The sequence below is a fragment of the Ambystoma mexicanum genome, chromosome 9, assembly GCF_040938575.1.
Source record: "Ambystoma mexicanum isolate Mex_15411 chromosome 9, UKY_AmexF1_1, whole genome shotgun sequence".
NCBI classification, from domain to species: domain Eukaryota; kingdom Metazoa; phylum Chordata; class Amphibia; order Caudata; family Ambystomatidae; genus Ambystoma; species Ambystoma mexicanum.
In genome coordinates this window covers 703,249,053-703,266,454 of record NC_090931.1, presented here as the reverse complement: position 1 = coordinate 703,266,454, position 17,402 = coordinate 703,249,053, and the positions used below count along the sequence as shown (strand labels likewise).

The window sequence follows — 17,402 nt, the reverse complement described above, 5'->3', positions numbered from 1 at the left end:
TCCCCTTCTTTTAATATTGCAAGAGCTCTTTAAATAAGGGCAGATAAACTATATAAATTAGGTCTGTTTGAGACGGACGATTAGAAGTCTACTCTTCAAGTAGTCAAGTCATTGATCATTTGTTCTGTAGAACCAAGTGGGTTAAGAGGATTGTGGATTAATCTAAAAAATATTGTATTTAATAAACGATCACTGGACTTAAGGAATGTCACCATCTGATGCATTCAATTTCAAATCTGCAAAAGAAAGTAAAACTAATAAAGGAAAATTGGGCATTGCTTCTAAGAGACAACAATGGACACTGTGGCAAGTAACCAATCCTACGCAACTCTGATTAGAGCTAGAAGATCTCTAGCTCTGCCAAGCCTGGTCTCGCAGGGCCACAAGAACTTTGTCCAAAAATGATGAAGCAATAGAGCTTGCACCAGAGCGCTCTGCGTGGTAAAGGACCACTGCCCAAGTTAATGGTCCCAACTGAAAGTAAGCGCAGACGAGAATGGAGCCCAATGATGAGCGCTCCAATGCCACTCCAGCTTCTGCAAGAGGAAAAAAGGAGCGCCACCTCGGGCTTTCCATGACGGCGATTTTCGGTGTGTACACACAGTGGGCAGGGAGAAATCACAAAAGGAAGCTTAGAATGCAGCCTTTACAGACCGTTAGAGCCCCTGCGCCAAGCTTGCTGAATGGATGGAAATGCGATGCAGTGAGAAGAGCAGTATGCAATGCTGGCTTCTATGGTGGATGGAAACTGGATTCCAGGTCCATTGCCAAAACGGAAGAAAACATGTTCTACTTTAAGTTATAGCCATTTACTTGCAACCACTCTAGGACTAGGAGTGGGCAACGACAGGGTAAGAAAGGACTTTAGATACGAGCTGGGATTTAAAAAAAAAAGGGTCATATAGGTTTCCCTCTTAATGTTGCTTAACCTTCAGTTCACATTGAAGGCAGCTGCCACCATAACGCCAAACACCCTGAATAGTTACATTTTACAAGTGAACGAGGTCACGGCTAGCACGAACAGGCCAGCGTTACTCAATTGGTATGGCTTTGCCATTGCGTTCTACCCTAACACGTGGGCACATTTAAGAGGCTGGCACTACGACCTTTCTGGTCACAAAAACGAGTTTGAAGAGGACGGCAACGTCAAAGTTCTCGTGCTATTAAGCTTGGCCTGGTCAGTGCGACAGTGAATTCTTTTGGCTGCACACATGAAGATTTCAGCATACAAGGACGGTGAATTAAGCTCCTGCTCCAGTGGATTCCGAGAAGCAAATCTCTGCAGGTGGCCCTTGCGGAAGCTCCTCAAGTTTGTCAGTTCGGAGCCCTCTTGTGGCTTTGCCTGCTGGCGCAGACTTCTCCCTCTCAGCAGCACTCCCTCTTGCCAAGTGATCACACACTGCATACTTCCAGGGTGACTGCTCTGGCACACCATAGCGAATATCACCCACTCCTCATGTCATCTTTTTTCTGGTTAAAACCGTACTTTCTGCACTGACTGAGGATGATTGCCCATTTAACCCAGACGACAAAAGGCTTGTAAAAGTGGGCTATATACTAATGGACTTTAGGAATTGCCTATAGTTTTGGGGATGTGTCTCTACAACACACATCTTTGCTCACATTTGGATTACTTTAACATAATATAACATAACGTTCAGTAATACGAGTAGGTGTGCAGATTTCCCGATGTTGGCTACGTGCATGTGAGATTACCTTTTGCGTGTGCGAAAACGGGTGTTCAGTATTTTTCATGAACGGTTTTCGTTTTTATGCAGCATTTGCAGGTTTGCCGGAATGCTGGCTTTGTGTGTGCTTATTTGCGATGTATTTCTGATTGCTTATATTGTTACTGAGGTGGAAAAAAACCCATTGTCACACAGTCACTAGCTAGCCACAAATTGCACTCGTGACTAGTCATCGATTAGTGATAATGGACTCCTTGAGTGTAAGTCATGGAGTGCTGTATGCATGTGGAGACTAGGGAGAATGACTGCATGCGTGGCTAGTAATTTTAACCTGAAATGTGTAGCCCTCTGCACGACATATGCACACTGAAAAACGAATCAGACAATATACTGTACACTTGCACATCTCTAAGCCTCAACCATTCTCAGCAATTCACAAATGCACACAATCCTCAATAAAATAACCTACTACCAAAGGCGTGCGCGGCCCCACACACAAAGGGGCGTTGCTTGGGGGGGGGGCGGCAAGGGGGCTATAGCCCCTGGTCTTTTGGTTGTAGCCTCGGATAGAATCTCAGGAGTTGCAACCAAAAGGCTAGCTAGCCCCCAGTCTCCACAGTGTGTGTGTGTACACGTACACACACACACACACACACACACACACACACACACACACACACACACCTCCCCCCCCAGTTACTTAGGCAAGCATAAATACACGCATGCCAGTACAGTCCATCTGAAACTGATATTGCTGTGTACATGGCACTCACAAACCGCATGAAAACAGACATTTAACTACCTAGAAGCTTTCATTCAGACAGTTCTTGAAGGGACACTCACCTACATGCACGGGGATACCCCCCCAAATGCAGAACGCAAACGCCGACATTTTTCTTCCTAGAGCCTTACATCCATACACAGCCAATTACAGGCACACCCGCGTTCAGTCTCTCCTACCCCTCTCCAAAACAAACATACGCAAACGGTGCCACACAAACGGCCCATACACCAACATGTTTTGAACCTTTCATTCAGGCACATGGCATAGAGATCAGACCGTGCATCAAAGTGCACAAAGACTGCCTCAACGAACACTGCTACAAACCTCACTGAACCCTTCACTTGAATACAAAACACTGCGTGTGCTCGGTCCCGCCCCAGTATGCCAACTCAAAAGTAACACCCAAGTGTTCTAAAAAAAAATAGGACAATCATCCACTATACAAATATACATACCATTTCACAAACCCTTAATTCAGATCTGCAAAGCTGTCACTCAAACACACAAAAATCAGACAAACTCCACCAATTCTAAAACGCTTCAAACCCAAACTACGCTATGAATAGGTTTGTGTGGAAAAACAGATGCATCACTACAGGCAGGCATTCTTTTCATGAAACCTTTCATTCTGCCACCAGCTCAAAAGTTACCAAAAAAAAAAAAAGAAGACTGACTAAACCAACACACAATCCCAAACACCATCTATAGTCTCAGATTGGTTTACAAACATTACGCCTTTTTAAGTAGCAATTGGTGGGCAAACGGGGGGAGGGGTTTTGCCGTGTTCGCGGCCCATACTATTCTGTTGAGCTACACAAAACGAAGGGAAAACTCACACAGACAATGAGGGATGGTGGTTTGAAAGTTAGTCGGGATAAGAAGTGTGTCCCAAATATGAGCTGCAAGCACACAACCTATGGAGATGTGCATGGATGTACATTAGGGGAGCGCCTTTACCTACTTACTGCAACACACGAGTTCCACCTTCAACATCAAGCGCGCATACCCTCCACCCGAGTAAGAAGTGTGCATATTTAATGTGCGTTTGTGTGCTATTCATGCTCAACTATCAGTCATGCACTCAACACAGGCACACAGATTTCTATTGCTAAAAATGTACATGTCACGGTGTGTGAGAACGGATGGCTCCACCAACCCAAATGCAGAGACAATCACCCAACACATCGAATGGCTGATATACAGAGAAGCACACGCAGCCACCACTTCACCCACCCACCCACCCACAGGTCGCCTGTATCCTTAACTATAGTGCCTCCCACAATGAAAAACACAAGGAAGACTTGTGGGAACCTTTGCCCAGAGGATAACCCCCTGCATAGCCACGTCACTCGTTCAAAAGTATAACAAGCATTGGCAATGCCAACAGTTTGGGCTTTTGTGTAGGCATGGGAAAGGCACTTGCCAGATAAAGCCATAGTGGTGTTAACTGGCAAATGATGGTAGAAGGTGAAAAATGGTGCAAGTATCTGGCCCATCTATCAGCAGTGCCTAGCCCCTTGGATTAAGGCGCTATATAAAATAAAAATACAAGTACAAATGCCTATTAAATATACATAAGTCAAAACTGTTGGTTTTGCAAATGCTTAATTTTAACAGGATTTCGTGAAGGGTGCTTATAAATTCAGTGGTGAAGGAAGACCTGGTGAGACATTTTTATTACAAAAGTAGCGGGTTTTCAACTCCAAATAAGTCATTCACTCAGAAGACTGCTTTGAAAAAACACTGGCGGGGACTTTGAGTGCAAAGTTTGAAGGCATGGCTTGAATAAAGTGAGCTCAAAGAGTTCCCATGAGGAGGTGTTTTGGGAGGGGCACGAACTGGGTGGCAATGGCCATAGGGATAAGCATGGCCATGGGCAGTCATAGGGTGGACAAACACCACCTACAGGCTGTGTGTACCTCATCAAATGCCAGTGCTCCCCATCAGGTAGTCTAATGGAATAGTTTAAGCTTAAAGGTGCCGGAATCGGATTTTACGAAAAATTATATGGCTGGCATATCTAAATATAGAAAGTGGATGGAAACCAATCTCCTGGGCAGCTAATCCAGAACAAGGTGATCGGCTTCCAAATCATCAGTTCCAAATGATGCATGGAATTCAACGATAAACCATAGTCATTTTCCTGGCTTCCTAAAGGGAAGCAGGGCTGAAGGTTACATAGTGTAAGGAAACGCAAGGTGTGAAACTTCAAAATGCGCATTGAAGGCCGGAAGTCACCAAGCGAGAGGTGCTGTACTCACAAAATGTGAACGTTTACCTCTTAAAATCTCCACGCGGCATAAGTCTGTGGACACTAAAGACATACTTCATCACCACCACCACCACAATAGAGGCCATCGTAGAACAAACGTGTCTCCATAACGACGAAGGCACAGCACACATTACAATGCCTGGTGCTGCTTACATTTGTGTACATCAAAAAACCTCAAATACAAAATGTCACTTTACTAAATAGCTAAACAAATTACGTAAAGTAGACTTCATTTCAAAATACTAAGTAGCCGACAAGCAAAACCTTTAGTGCGGATAGACGGAGCACTCACTGCAGGCTTCCCACCATAGGCCATACATATAAATCCTGTTTCCCCTGGCAACTTACATGCAGGTGTATGTTGTAACGCAATTAATAGATATGAAGAGATTGAGCGCACCATCTGGATAAAAAACACCATACAAAAATCACATCAGCGTATTTGTTTCAAAGTCATAGTTGATGCGCAAAATCCCTATTCAGTAACATTTCAGTTACACGCAAACATATACATATGAAGGCGCGCACACAAACCGGTGCACAATGACGACATTTGGTGCCAGAAAATACAATTTCTTTTGGCTGGGCATGAAGTGGGGGGTAAGGGGGGGGGTGCGATGGGGGCGGGGGTTAGCAGCCATTGAAAAGAAATGTCCCTTTCAGGGCAAGCGAATCAAGCATGCTGAGCAGCTGCTTCGAAAAATAGACGCATTTTTGGGGGCTCGAGCGAGCATTGTGTTCCATTAGTGCAGCTGTACGATTGCTGCGCCACACTCTCTCCCTTTCACCCTCATTTGTAAGGCCCCAGCTATAGTGGGCCAGATGAAAGGAAAGGAGCTTGCTATTTATTAGCTCAGAAGAACCCACGGACATGTTCACCAGGCTGATAACAGGAAGGAGGTTTATTGAAGTACAGGCGCGCCAACAAAAGAAGTGGGCACATCACCAAGGTAACAAATGGATCCCTGAGAGCTGACGCTATTATCTGGAAGAAAAAGGGCTCTTGAGGAAATATGGACTAATCTCAAATAAACAAACACTTGAGGAAGGGTGGAATTTTCTTATATACTCCCTTTCACTGCACCCCTTGCCCCAGATCCCTAGCTTCTCTGCTATTAATAGAATAGGATATAATGCCAAAGAGCAGGTTTCCTGCGCCAGTGATACAGAGGCAGGTAAACTGCATAAAACAAAGTAACTCCAATTAGTGATTTTTAGTTTCTTGATGTGGCGCGGCGCTTAGAGGAGCAGCAGAGCACTTTAAGGAGAACATGCATTATTTCTTCAGGTGCACCTCGAACATGTGCTGTATGAAGATGAGGGAGGTTGTGGGGGTCCAGTGGAGGCCAGAAAACAAAGGGATGGGAGGGAACATTTGATTGGGGCGCCACTAGAAGGCACCAGCACCTGGAGGTAGATTTATGAGGCAATGGACACAACTGAACAGTGGTCGCAGATTGATGAGCTTCTTGACATGGGTAATGTGGAGGATCCGGTTTCATAAACATGCCCAGCGCAAAGAAAAATAATAAATGGAGCAGAACCTAAAAAACTCCTAGAACCCCTAAAACTGGAAGGTTGAGAATTGAGCCGGTCCGGAAAAAAACAGCTAGACTTCCAAAACTGTATAGCCGAGATGACTAGTCTACCCAACTAACAATGGACCCCGAGACCTGTGCTGCATGGAAATTACCATTCAGGACAGACTCTTAGTCCTCCATAGGACTCCAGAAGGAAATAAACAAACGCGTGTCTACCTCAAGAGAATTACTTTGAAAGGGAATTCAATGAACTTCATTCTTCACACGCAACTAGATCAATGGCTGATCCAGATTATTTTAACTCCACAATCGTATAACCATAGGGTGTTCTGGCTTATTCAAAGTAGTCTGGGAAGGAAGAGTGGCTAGAGTGCAATGTGCATAGATCACCAGGCTACATGCTTTGGGATTACAGGTATTAACATATTTATTGAAGTCCTCCGGATGGTGGAGACAAACCTTGCGGGTTGCATAGTCCCGGGATAGTCTTACGTGAGGGGCAGCAGGTGAAGCCAAGTCACCAGGGAGGACACAGTTTGAAGTCTTGGGACTTGCATTTACATGCCATTATAACCTATCGAAGACTGGCTGAAAAGCACATTCCTAGAACATCCAAGGTGACTTTGCGCAGTTCAGTCACTGGTTCTTCGATACAAAACAGACTATTGCTTCAGGAAATAAGTACAAAACATTTTGCGGCCACTGGAACAGAGCCAAGATGGTGTGAAGTGAAAAACGCATTAAAAAAAAAATACAGATTTAGAAAGACAGCTCTCAGCGGCCTTTCTAAATTGAACTGTCACACAGATGAGCAGACAGGAACAGTCACGCTGGAAGAGTGGAGACGAGGGTGCCGATAAGTGTTTTGGGGATTTTGTCGGAGTGTGTGTGCGTCTGTGGGGAAGAGAAAGTAGATGTGTAGCAGGAGAGGGAACACATACAGAAACAGTCCTTCCCACGGGAAGGAGAACGCGTCTGACCCCCCCGCCCCCACCAAGCTCCTCGGATGGTGGAACCAGCTGGCGAACTTCTGGCATTTGGAGTTAGCCACTGTCGCAAACCGATCGATCTGGGGTCTGCCCCATTTGGCGAAAAGGCGTTCCAACTGATCCTAATGAAGCTCCCACTAGTGGCAGGAGTAGAGTACCCTGCTGAGGGAGTCTGCAATGGTGTTAGACTCCCACCGGGTGAAGAGGGACGAGGAATATCTCCTGTAGGACAGTCCAGTGCCACAAGTCCTGGGCCTCTTTGGAGAGAACCGGGGATCAAGTGCCCCCCTGCTTCCTGATGTAGAAGATGGTGATGTGCGTGAAGATCCTCACCACCTTGCCTTTCAGAGACAGTAGGAACAACTTGAGGGCCCAGAATACTGCCCGTAGCTCCAGGATGTTGATATGTAGATCCTTCTCCAGCAGCTGCAGGCCTCTGGTGTGCAGACATCTGGTGGGCGCGCCCCAACCTTCCAGGGAGACATCCATGGTGACCGTCTCCTGATATATGGGGGGGGGTTGAAATCCCCTGCTTTGGGCGATGTGGCAGCAGACCCCCCCCCCCACCACTCCATCGGCACTCCTCATTGAGAGGGATCTTGACCGTGAAACTTCCAGACACTGCAGGAGCGGACGAGGTAGATGCAGGACGACATGCCCAGTAACTACTTGATGGCAAGCACTGTAGCCATCTTCGCTGACAGCTATTGCACCTTTTCTTGAATGGCTGCTAGCCTCTCTTCCGAGGGAGACACAAGGCAAGACACTATTAAGTCTGGTGCCTAGGAACAGTGCATTCTGCGATGGCGTTAAGCAGGACTTCGGATAGTTGGAGAATCCCAGATCTGTCAATAGTTGGACAGTCACCTTCGTGTGCTTGTCGGCCAGGTCCTGCAAGCCGGCAAGAATCCGCCAGTCATCCAGGTACGGGTGTACATATATGTCCTGCAGACGTAGATGGGCTGCCACTGGCGCCAGGCACTTCGTGAATACTCTTGGGGTTTGACTTCAAGCCGAATGGTAGTGCCTTGAACTGGCAGTGCTGACCCTGCACCATGAAATGTAGAAATTCCGATGTTTCTTGTGAATGGGGACGTGGAAATGTGCATCCTCCAGGTCCAACAAAGTCAATAAATACCCTTTTTCCAGTTGGCCGAGCACATGCTGCAACGTGACCATCCCGAATTTTTGGAAATTTTATTATTTGTTCACACGTCGCAGGTCCAGGATGGGCCCCCCCAGACACCTCTTTTCTGACTAGAAAGTATCTGGAATAAACTCCAGAGCCACAGAGCCATGGGGGAACTAGCTCCATCGCCCCCTTCTCGTACCTCTTCCAGAAGTTGAGGGATGTGCTGCTCCTGCCGGGGAACCAGCGTAATACGAGGACACCTATGTTGGAACTCCAAGGTGTGCCCCTGGGCGAGAGCATCCAGCACCCATCTGTTGGTGGTGATCTTTCTCCGCTCGCTGACGAATCACTTGAGCCGGCCTCCCACTGGGGTGCGTGAGTGGGGGCCCGATGTCTTGGCTGGTTCAGGCTTGCTTGGGCGCCAGTGTCCTGCCCTGCAGGTGACGGCGATGCAGTCCTCCGCTACCGTAGTTCTGGGAGCGGCTTCTGTAGGCTTCTTGCATTGATGATTGGGAAGGCTGTCTGTACGACCTGGAGAGTCCTTTCGATGACCTGCTCGATTTTCCCCTGGAGGAGCTAAAAGAGGAGGAGCAGTGCTGCTGGAGTACGCTGAGGAAGCGGGCCGTCTCTGTATCCGCTTTGATGGACCGGAGAGACTCCTCAACGGCCTTCCCAAACAGATCTTCCCCATTGAAGGGCCTGTGCAGCACCTTCGCTTGGACCTCCTGACGTAGGTTAGTGGTCTTAATCCATCCATGCCAACAAAGGCAGACACAGTTCCCCATTTGCCGGATCCCTGTGTCGGCGACGTCCACTGCCACCGTGATGGCGAGGGCCTCCATCTTCTTACCGTCGGGGAGTAACTCCAGGACCTAGTTTGTACCACAACTCCCTCCCAGTATCTTCTGGAGTTCCTGCTGACTTTGCCAACGTCTCTGCGGTAGTGCTGCACTGTGGGTGCAGGGACACTTTCTGCGTAAGGGAGCCACCCTCCTAGGATCAGCACCCTTAGCTGCCGTGCTAGTAGTAGTCGTCAACGACGTCTTCGCCTGTGCCAGTTGAGCCTGCGAGGCTGTGCCGCCTTCTCTTCGCAGCTTCTCCGATTACCCCCCTAGCTTAGCACAGTAGAGGACTTCCTCTTTGAAGAGGAGCTTGATGGTAGGCTGGCAATGGAGGCGGAAGGTGATGCTGATCGCGCCCCCTCCACTTTGGAACCCGCTTCCACGGCAAACACGGTGGACAGACTTCCGGATCTAGGTCTGATCTTGGGCCACCAGGGATGACACACCCTCAAAGGATTTAGAAGACCACTCCTCAGACCGGCCGGTCCTGGACGAGGCATGACCCTGCTCGGAACACGGGTCAGAGGCCTTGGTGTTCAGCCATGCCGCCAGCCTACTATGCCTGTCCTCTGTTTTCTTCGAGAAACTGAGGCGCATATCTTGCTCTCTACCTCCTTATGGTCCGGGTGTAGGTAGTAGAGGCATTGTAGGTGCTTGTCCTCCACAAACACATTCGGTAGCATGCATTTGGTGCAGGGCCTGAAGAGGGACATTCCCTCCTCTGTCATGGTCGGAGGCGTGAAGTAGACCCAAGATGGCCTTCGAGAATCTTCGATAAATCGTAGCCCTTGAGGGGCACAGAACTTCCTCGTTGTCAGATGAAGGAAAGAGCGCACAGGCTCTTTAAAACAGAAATTTCACTTTTCCCGTCAAACAAAAAAAAGTACAAATAGCTCAGAGAGCAACTCAAGGACTCCCAACACCGAAGTGTGCAGTAAAAATCAGAAGATGGCTGCCAGAGAAGGGGCTTAGGGAGAGGACTCATTAAATGGGGGCAGTATGACCCAAAGGACAGTGACTGGTTTAAAGGAGAAATCCAGTTTCAAAGTGAAACCTTTTTCTTTCCAGCCTGATGACCGGGAATATTCAGGAGCATGTTAATCCATGCCAGATCCCATGCACTCTTCCAGAACCTAATAAGAAAACCTTATGGGAGAAAAAAGAAGGCTACTACAAACTTAAGTGGGAAGAACTTCAGGAGGCAGCTATCATGGGAGATTCCAAGAACATTTAGTCCTTGGTTTCGGATAAAAAGGGAACAATGACAATATGCTTCACTCCTTCATCCCACCGGAAAATTGGTTGAATTACCTTTCTAGGCTGTACAAATGTTATTAGGTTATTGGGAATGCGACTGAATTGGGGACTTGGTGCAAGGTTCAGTGATTGCCCATTCCACTATTGTAATATCTTCGGCAGAAGTGAAATGTGCAATTTTAAGTGCTAAAATCCACAAAGCCCCCTGCACTGTTGGAATTCCTGTGGACATGCTGAAAGACGAGCCAGATGTTTGGGCTCTGGTTTTGTTGAAACTACTTATGCCAATTGCAAAGTTGAATCACGTTCCAGATTCCTGGTGAAAGGCACAGATTGTGCCCATTTACAAAAGAGGCGGTAGATATAGGCCTCTCTCATTGTTTGATGGAACAGGCAAAATGTATGCCAAGATGATTTTAAATCAGCTGCAGGATTGGGTGAACTTAAACGACTTGGTTTCCCCATTTACAGGTGGGCTTTCAAATAGGGATAGGCACTACAGACCAGTGTTTTCAGCTATCTCTAGTCCTACAAAAATATACAGTGTTAAAGAGGATGCGGGTCTACGCTGTGTTCGAGGACCTGCAAAACGCTTTCGATTCGGTCCCTAAAGACCAGCTCTGGTAGGACGAAATGGGGTATTCCAGTAACATTGATAATTGCAATCCGGCAAATATATAGTAAAAATATTGCAGTGGTAAGGAGGCGGTCAGTGAGAGAGTGCACTGGATAATTAAAAGTTGACAGGGGCGTATGTCAAGGCCACGTCCTTGCCCTGCTCCCGTTTGCCCTTTTTATTAATGAAGTAATCTTGGCATTATTGGCTGAGTGCACAAGTGGTAATCTTGATCCGCCCCAAACTTATTATCAATATTTTCCCAGCATTATTCTTTGCCGACAATGCCGTATTGATGGCCACTTCTCCAATGGGGCTCAGGAGCAGTTTAAAATGTTTTGTTACCAACTGCTCTCGCTTAGGTCTGACACCGAACAAGTCCAAAACAAAAAGTAATGGTATTTGGTCCATTAAAAACGAAACCCTGTGTATGTTGCATGAAAATAGAGGGAGGGATGAGTTGGAACAAGTTCCTTACTACGACTATCTGTGGGTAAGATTTGCAGAAGGTGGTTTTTGGCCACTTCAGATGAAAAAACTAAAGGCTATCCTCGACAGGAATAGTGGAGGATTAAGGAAATTATTTGAGAATCATGGCGAGAGTGGTCTCTCCGGCCATATGCACAAGACTTAATCTGTGCTGGCTGCTTTATAATGGAGGAAAATTTGGGGGATATATTAATAGTCACCAACTTGAGACTACAGAGAATACATTCTTAATGCTACTGCACCTTCTGAATAGTTTCCTGAATGCACCCTTGCAGATCGAAAGCGGCCTAGAGCTATTTTCTGCTCAGTGAGTCTGGAAACCAATCTTTTATTGGATAAGATTATGGGCGACCCCAGACCTATTAGGGTTTTGAGAGGAAACTTTAGCTTTGCTAAATACATCAGGTGGGAGGTCATTGCAATGTGCGGAGCATGTTAGAAAATAATTTAAATGTGTGGGTTTAGATGCCATTTGGGTCAGCCCTGAGAACATATCTACTGTACGAGAGAAGAAGTGAAGTCTGCCATTAGGCAGGCAAACTATGAAATACTTGCACATGATTGCTTATAACTAAAGCTAGGTCTTAATCATCAGCTTCTAACAGGGCATTGAAAGCTATTTGGACCTCATAACACCTGCTTACGCACGTACCCTGTTCTTGGAATTCAGAATTGGCACTCTTTAGACTGCCAAATTTATAAGCGTTTGGAAAGGTCACCGTTTCCCGCTTTGTAACTTGAGTACTGAGGCCATCATGCACATTTTGTTATTTTGCGAGAAATAGTGACCCGAGAAGACAGTACCTTTCACTGTTGCTTGTGTAACTTGCCCTATGAAAGCTGTATTAATATGTAAATCTACCAAAAATGTTATGTATATTTTGTTGTAAGATTTGCACATCAGGCATGGACAATTCAGAGGCATCCAATTAAGCATTTGTAGTGAAACATAGATGAGCCCACCCAAACCAGTATTGCTATGAATTGTGCCAGGCTTTATGCATTCAAATTTTTATAACAATTTTAACTTCTTGTTTTTTATCTTGTTCTATATCTGAAGTCTTATCTACTGCGTTTATTGTTTTACTATTGAGATAATGAATTGTCCTGTTAAATTAATGGCTGCACATTTTAGATACAATGTAATTCTAGGTTCTGTGATGTTTTTGGATTGAATTGCTTGCTAAAGACAACTTGTCAAATAAAGTACATGATGATGATGATCAACAAATCAATTGTTTGGAAAGGGATGCAGGTAGTGCCAGTGTTTACCTACCTCATGCCCGAATTAAAACATGGTCAACGTGTGTGCCGTCTCCTTGACCCTCAGGCTGTTTGCAGCACAGATCATTTAATAAGCCACCAAAATACACTAGTTCCTTGGGGAGGGGAGTTTAGACAGAAAAGGGGAACATTTCAGCAATTTTACTAAATACAGGAATGGGCTTCAAACCCAGAGAAAGAATCACCTACAGATTAGTTCATGCATACAGACATTTGGAACGCACGATTGTGTATTCGCTCGTGTCAGTAAACATTTTCTACATAATAAGCACAAAATTTAATTAACGAGTATTTGTTTGTATTTTGTATTTGTATTTAGTTTATTTATAAAGCGCAGCCAGGCCCTGGGGCATATGGGCGCGTAAGGTAGAGCTGGTTACAGGGTTAAACAGAGTTACGTTAGTTACAGGAAGGATACAGTTACATGGGTATGCAATCAAAACAATACAGTATGCAATCAAAACAATACAGTCGGCCAGGTTCCAAAGTAGTTACAGGTAGGAGCTGGCATAATAAACAAGTGCATGCGCGGAAGTTAAACTGTCAGGAGTCCGTGTTATGGAGCCAACATTTCGTGCTATATTTGAACCGGTTGAATGACGGTTCTGCGCGTAGATGTGGGGGGATGGTGTTCCATAGTTTGGATGCTTGTACCGGGAAGCTAGCTCCACCCGAGTTGAGGAGTTTCGCCATTAGAAGATCGACAAACTACTTGAAAGCAAATTGAAAAGCGGACAGCCTGTAATCCAAATGAAGCATTAAACAAGCACTCATTCGAGGGGAACAATTATAGGAGTATCAAAAATAACTAATCGCAGTATTAAACCTTTTTTGTCCACTTGTGAGAAACCAGACATATGCACACGATTATAAAATGCAGCATGAACAAGCACATAATTAGAACTGAAAGGCAGAATGTGCCAAAACCAGCTGCAAGCAGAGCACCCGCATCACCACCCTGACAAAGCCGCACCATTTAAATCCAAGCAATTAAAACAAACCAATAAGGCTTGCTAGAACATGAGCTACAAATGTTTTCAACTCAGCATTATTTAACAAGGATATTAAATAATTCAGCCTTCTGCAGAATATTTACTTATGCATCTAAACAAGGTCACGTGTTGAAGAGAAAACTGTCAGGCAAGTAGATGGTGTTGGCCAAAAACAAAAAATGACAATAAGGTAGTTATCTACGCCGTCAGTCATTACTCAGTGAGGTAGCAGAGTCAGTTTATTTTCCCTCTGTCAAGATGGGGTTATCTTTAGCAACCATGTTTTCAGCAGATGCACACAAGATAAAGTATTGTTGCAGGTCCAACATGTAATAAAGGAAAAATATGCCAATGAAAAGGAATTCTATACAGACTGTAGAGGTCATGCATGGGGTACATAAGATCCTACCAATGCACTGCAGAGGCATTTTGAAGGCAGGGCTTTGCAACTGCCTTTGCATAGTACTGGATGCTAAAAAACACCAAAGTAGCTTTAGCCCTTAACATAGCAGTAACATTCGATCCGGCGGCAACAGCCCGGGCGCCAAGTTATAGGCCCAACTGCAGCAACGGCCTAAACGATGGGCCCTGGAGCAGTTACCACCCGATCCAGCCCGCCAGATTGAGTGTTATTGCTATTAGCACACTGGGTTTTAAATCTGGAAACCAGGGAGCCAACAGCAATATATTTTGTTTGATTGAACGGGACACTAATACTTAAAGAAATAGGGCGCACAAAAATGTTATTTTTGTTAAAAGATCGGCAATACAAAATGTATAATAAACATCTTTTTAATTAAAGTTCTTATGTAAAAATGTTACACAAATAATGTTTAAACCCCTTTAATATCAAGCACTAGGAGGCGTCCATTTTGTGAAACAGACGAGCCTCCTGTGCTTGAGTGAATCTCTGCCCTCGCAACTCTAATGAAGCAAAAGCTGATGTAATAAAAGCTACCAGCAGGTGGCTTTTGCTTCATGAGTGCTGGAGATGCAGAGAGCAGACAATGCAGGCAGGAAGGCTGCTGCGGGCAAGTTCTTTTTTTCTTTTTCTATGCAAACTCTGCATGTCGTATTTATGATTGAGGTGGCTTTATTTCCAAGTTTCCCAGGCTCACCCGACTCGGGCAGCTCAGGAAACTTAAAAAGAAAACCACGGCAATTATAAATACAACCATGTTGTATTTATGACTCTAGCGGCTTTCGTTATGAGTCTCCCAGGCTCCTCTGAGCCGGGGGAGCCCGGGAGACTCAAAGTGAAAGCCGTTGCAATTATGAATACAACGTTGTGTATTTATGATTACGCTGGCTTTTGCTTTGAGTCTCACTGGCCCCCGGGGCCAGCAGAGCCTGGGAGACTCGAAGCAAAAGCCACTGTAATTATAATACGTTGTTGTGTTTATGATTTCCATAGTTTTCCAACCACGGAATCATGAATGCAACATTGCATTTATAAAAGCACGCCTCTGCTCTACAGCATTAATGAAGCGAAAAGCCACCTGCTGGTAGCTTTTATTAAAGCGGCCTTTGCTTCATTAGTGCTGCAAGGGCAGAGATTAACTCAAGCACAGGAGGCTCGTCCATTTCACAAAACGGACGCCTCCTAGTGCTTGATATTAAAGGGGGTTAAACATTATTTGTGTAACATTTTACATTAACATCTTTTTAATGAACGTTCCCATTATACATTTTTTATTGCTGCCCATCTTTTAAGAACATAACATTTTTTAGAGCACTATTCCTTTAACACGGTCGTGGAGATTAAACATGGAAATATTGACCGAATCCGGACACTTGTCTTAAGTTTTCTTTCCATTATAAAATAGCTTTGGGCTAAACTTTATTAGCACCCAGGGCAGGGGAGCCAACCAATCCGGTTGCTTCAAAAGCAGACTAAACACTACCTCAGCACTGTGTTCTGAGCAGCCTGACCACTGCTTTCCCGCCCCCACCATCTCCCCAGCCCACTGTCACAGTTTCCTCGCCTCTCCACACCCACTAGCCCATTCAGCTTACTCATTTGGCAGCGGCAGCAACCTCTGCTCCTGCCTCGAACCAGACCCGCCAGCCAACATGGAAAAGGGTAGAGGGGCTCCACATTGAGCCCTGAATTCCAGCTCCACGGTGGCCATCTTAAATAAGTATTTTGTTTGAATAAACGGGAAGCCACAAGGCGTCCCATTAATTCCAACAAAATAAATGTATTAGCACTCCGGGTTTCCAGATTTAAAACCTGGGGTGCTAATAGTAATAACACCCGATCCAGCAGGCCGGATTAGGTGGAAACGGTGGAGGCTCATTGTTAGCCGCTATATTAAACAGTTTTTTCGTTCTGAATTTTAACCGTGTATGTTCATTTAGATTGGAGATCATTTTTATTTTCGAAATCCTTAGTAGTTTATTTTACAAAGAGGGTTGTCATTACATGTCTACTCAAATGCATGGCGATATATACCATTTTTTCATCATTGTTCAAACACAATGTCTTACAAAAGAACTTCCATCAGTATGCTACCTAAGAGTACAGGACCATGAATGTGGAAACTGAGCATGTTCCAATAAGTGCCATGACCCTTGTGGATCATTTAGAGGTTCTCCCAATGCTCACCAGTGCTAACATTAAGGAGATGGTGTGATATTTCTTAATCTATGGAAGACGTCCACCCATAAGCAAGTGGCATCAGCTGCCGAGTAATCATGGTAAAAGCAGTAGTCCAACATAAAGGCTACCCGTATTACTTAGAAAGAAGAAATCCACACAGAGGTATATATGTCTAATACACTATCCCTCATAAAAGGAGGTCTGAGGCAAGCAATTTTGGAATTGATATTATCCCAGATTTGAAAATCTTTGGCAGTTTTCAACCCCTTTTTTTGTATTGTCAAATTGCAGAATGCATCAATGACCAAAGGAGAATGCCTGCCATATTTATTCTATGTTGATCCACTAAAACGTTGAAATACTTTGGACTCAATATGCAGGACTATGCAGACATATTTAAGAAGAAGCCTTCCACTCTCAATCTGAAGAAAACCTGAATTCTCGTCATCTACTAAAGATACATTTTATATATTTATTCTAATTGTTTGCTTGTTAGGCGCTTATACAATAAGAAAAACTGTTTGTTTCAAAGCGCCCACTGGGCACGGGAGGGAGCAGGAGTGGGAAATACATTAAAGTACATTAAAAACAATTTATAAGAGCAGTGCGGGGGGGGAGGAAAACAGGACGAACCTACTATGCCTTGTGAGTATTCAGAATGTGCATGTGCAGCAAGGAAGAAGGCGGGGGGTCAGTTTTGTGGAGTCTGAGCTCATGGGTCATCCACAGATGAAGTGCTAGGAATGTTGAGTGCTACACAGGGAGGAGCCACGAAGGGTGTAAGTGAGCGGCACCAGGGCTGAGGGTGTAAGTGAAGGTACAAATAGATAGGAGCAGGCCGATTGAATGCGGGAGGTCGGGCCCAAGGACGCATAAGGGCCAAGAACCCCAATCGCAGCAACTGTGGGATTAGC

At 45.3% G+C, this 17,402-nt stretch overlaps 1 protein-coding gene across 1 annotated transcript in view; it reads right to left on the bottom strand.

Annotated features, from left to right (window-relative positions):
• The window catches only part of CCNYL1 (cyclin Y like 1), a 561,203-nt gene that overhangs the window by 89,532 nt on the left and 454,269 nt on the right, over window positions 1-17,402 (bottom strand). The window lies entirely within an intron of this gene.